The sequence below is a fragment of the Lepidochelys kempii genome, chromosome 8 (genome assembly GCF_965140265.1).
Source record: "Lepidochelys kempii isolate rLepKem1 chromosome 8, rLepKem1.hap2, whole genome shotgun sequence".
NCBI lineage: Eukaryota > Metazoa > Chordata > Testudines > Cheloniidae > Lepidochelys > Lepidochelys kempii.
The window spans coordinates 38,488,782-38,491,789 of record NC_133263.1 but is presented as its reverse complement, the minus strand read 5'-3'; positions in this window follow the sequence as shown (position 1 = coordinate 38,491,789).

The window sequence follows — 3,008 nt, the reverse complement described above, 5'->3', positions numbered from 1 at the left end:
TCCGCCAGCCATTCCCGGGTCAGATCTGAAACACAGGCCTGTCTGCAAAGCTGCTATATGTTGTGCTAGAGGAAAAACGATTTGTCCTCCAGTATTGTTTTTATTTGTAATTATTCCATCCGCCCTTTCCCTATTTTTTGTCACCCGCTCCCAGCGCAGAGCCGTTGTCGTCTGGATTCAGATGTCTGAGTGCAACTTCCACTGAGTGCTGGCGGAGTCCGAAAAGCTGCCTTTTCAGCACCGTCTTTGGTAATATCGCCACCTTGTGGCTCAGCTAAAATAGGACATCCATGGTTTTATAGTATAAGCTTATTGCGTGTGGTTACTCTCTGCATGGCAAAGATTTCTTTTTTAAACACAATTTGTGATTATAATATTTTACAGTCAGAACTTCTTAACCCAGTTTACTTCCCATTATACGAGAGAGAAATATAAATTAATAGAGAAATAAAATGGATTCTCATACTTCCACATCTTTTCTTCTCTAACATCCTAGAACGTTTATTCTACACATGCAAATACCATAATACACCTCAATGCAATTCTCTCATGTGCCCCCTTGCTTCTATTTCTTCAGCGAGGTTGTCGATATCTTGGGTACTCACCGAAGTCCTGTAATTCCCTTCTTTATTTGGGTCCTCAACAGGAAAACTAGGAAACTGCGGCCTGAAAAACCTGAACTCACTGTTGATCAACCATCACATATGTAGTTCTGGCGAAGGGATCCTTCCCCGTTTTGTTTTGTTTTTTGTTTTTTTTTAAGAGGGCAACGGGAAGACGTCACATGCATCTTTTTCCTGATTTTCTCCTGGTTTTCTTGTGTTTACGTATTGTACAGCAGTATGGACCACGACAGAAACAAGAAACAATGAAATTGAAGCCAATTTCAACCTAAATATATATTTATATTTAATATGCGACGCTGCTCCGCTTTCGTAGTTACACATGTATATGCACTTCTGAAAACCCATCCACTAGCCGTATATTTAGCGTAGCAGCACTGGATTAGGGCAGGTGTCCATTGTTTAAACAACAGCTAATTTTGGCTTAATTTCTCTCTCTGTAATTGGTCTGTCGGTCTTTACTTCTCCATTTTGGAGTCCGAAAGTGACCTGGGTCTGTGACCTTCGGCAGTCTGTAGGAAAGCCAAAAATTCTGACCAGAATCAATGCCACCACCTTAGCCACAACGTAACTCGCCTCTGTTGCTCTCAGAACCAGGGTGGAGGTGCTGTTCTGTAGACAGTATAAAATGAACAGGGCTTTGTCATTTTTATCAATTATAACAACTCAGATGACGATTTCAGCTCCTCCTGGACTTCACAGCTGCCATCCGCCACTCTCACTGCAATTTGGCAATCTCTTACCTTTTCATAATCCAGGGTTCTAAGAATATAAATATTACTATTTTCAAAATTTATGGAGATATAAGGCAGCTCACTTATCTGACTCTGCACTAAGGAACATTTCATTTTGGCCTTCTGCTTTCAATCTAAATCAACAGCATTTACATTGTCAATCAGTACAGCTGAGGCGATGTTTTCCTTCAAGTATATAGTGTAGGATGTCTGGTTAAATTCTAGAGAATTGTCATTAAATGCATGATAACTGCGTGGAGACGATATCCTCCGATATCTGAGTGGTTAGGCTGGGCGTCCCTGAGTCCATGGCATTGATGACTGTATTTATAACTCCGATGTTCTCTCCCGAGCCTTTGTGGTCCGCAGCTCATCGTAATAATTAAAAGCAGGATCTAGAGCAAAATTCCGACTGTCCGTGGAATCTGCGTCTCTGACACTGTCCTTGGGGGGACTCCTCGGTGAAGGATGTGAGTGCTATCTCCTCCGGCAGGTTGTAATTCACATTCAGAACCTCCACGAGGACTTCGCAGTACGCAGACAGACCCCAGTCGTTTGTGGCTTTACGCTCCATCGGGTAATTTTTAGCTTTCTCAAAATCCACCCTTCAGCAGATTCGTTTTGCTCTGGTGACAGAGTGTAGCTGGAATAGCTGACGACATCTGTCTGATTTACTGGTCAATGGGGCTGTTTTCCGGAAAACGTGTTTAGTAAATCGCGCGAGTAAAGACAGCGATGCTACCATTGGCATCCAGGAGGACTATAACGCAGACCTGTCCCGTGCCAGACCTGGGTGGAGAATCCCCATTGGTTGCAGTTAAACTAAACCCCAGCTTCTCTTCCCGGTCCAAGTGCCTCTGCAGTACAGTACCAGCTCTGAGCAGTTAAAGCCAACCCCATTAACCCTGACAGCTCATCGGAGCTTAGCGTGTAGATCTGGAGGCTATTGCCTCCCACAACTAAATCCTGGGCACTGTCCAGATGAAAGCCGGACCCAACGGATGTGGCTTCCGGCATCTCTACATCCATTTCATTTTCGGGGAACGGAACAGAGAGGAATGATCGTTTACGTAGGAAACCTCCACCACTTACGCTTGGATTGGAGACAATGGGGGTTTCAAGAATATTTTACAGATCTCAGTTTCCAGGCAGTTTTACTCTAGGTCCAGTTTTTCTTTTATTGGCAGATCCCGGGTGTTTAGATTCAGCTGAATGATCCCTTCAGAAACAATGCGGACCGCAGACAGCTGGCTAACAGCAGCCCCTAAGTCCTTCGCAATACTGGTGACAAGGGAGTCACTTTCCACGTCCTCAGCTAAAGAACACAGAATTGTTTCGGATCACGCCCGGCACCCACACAGCTAGAGAATAAACTAGGCTACATGCCTTTTCATGGATCCGTTTGATACCTAACACACCATTTTACTTCAACAAAACAGAGTATTTTTAAAGCAATCACTATGCTTTCCAGCCATTTTCTTGACGTCCAATATTGTACCTTAATTGCGAATAATTCGGCTATTAATGCTGTCCCTGAATGTATTTAAAACATCCTTACACCATATTTGGCCATTCCTCCTGAATAGCTAAAATGGTTTTTCCTTCGGCTTAGCGTGCATATTGCTTCCTAACTAATATGGCTAAAGGATCT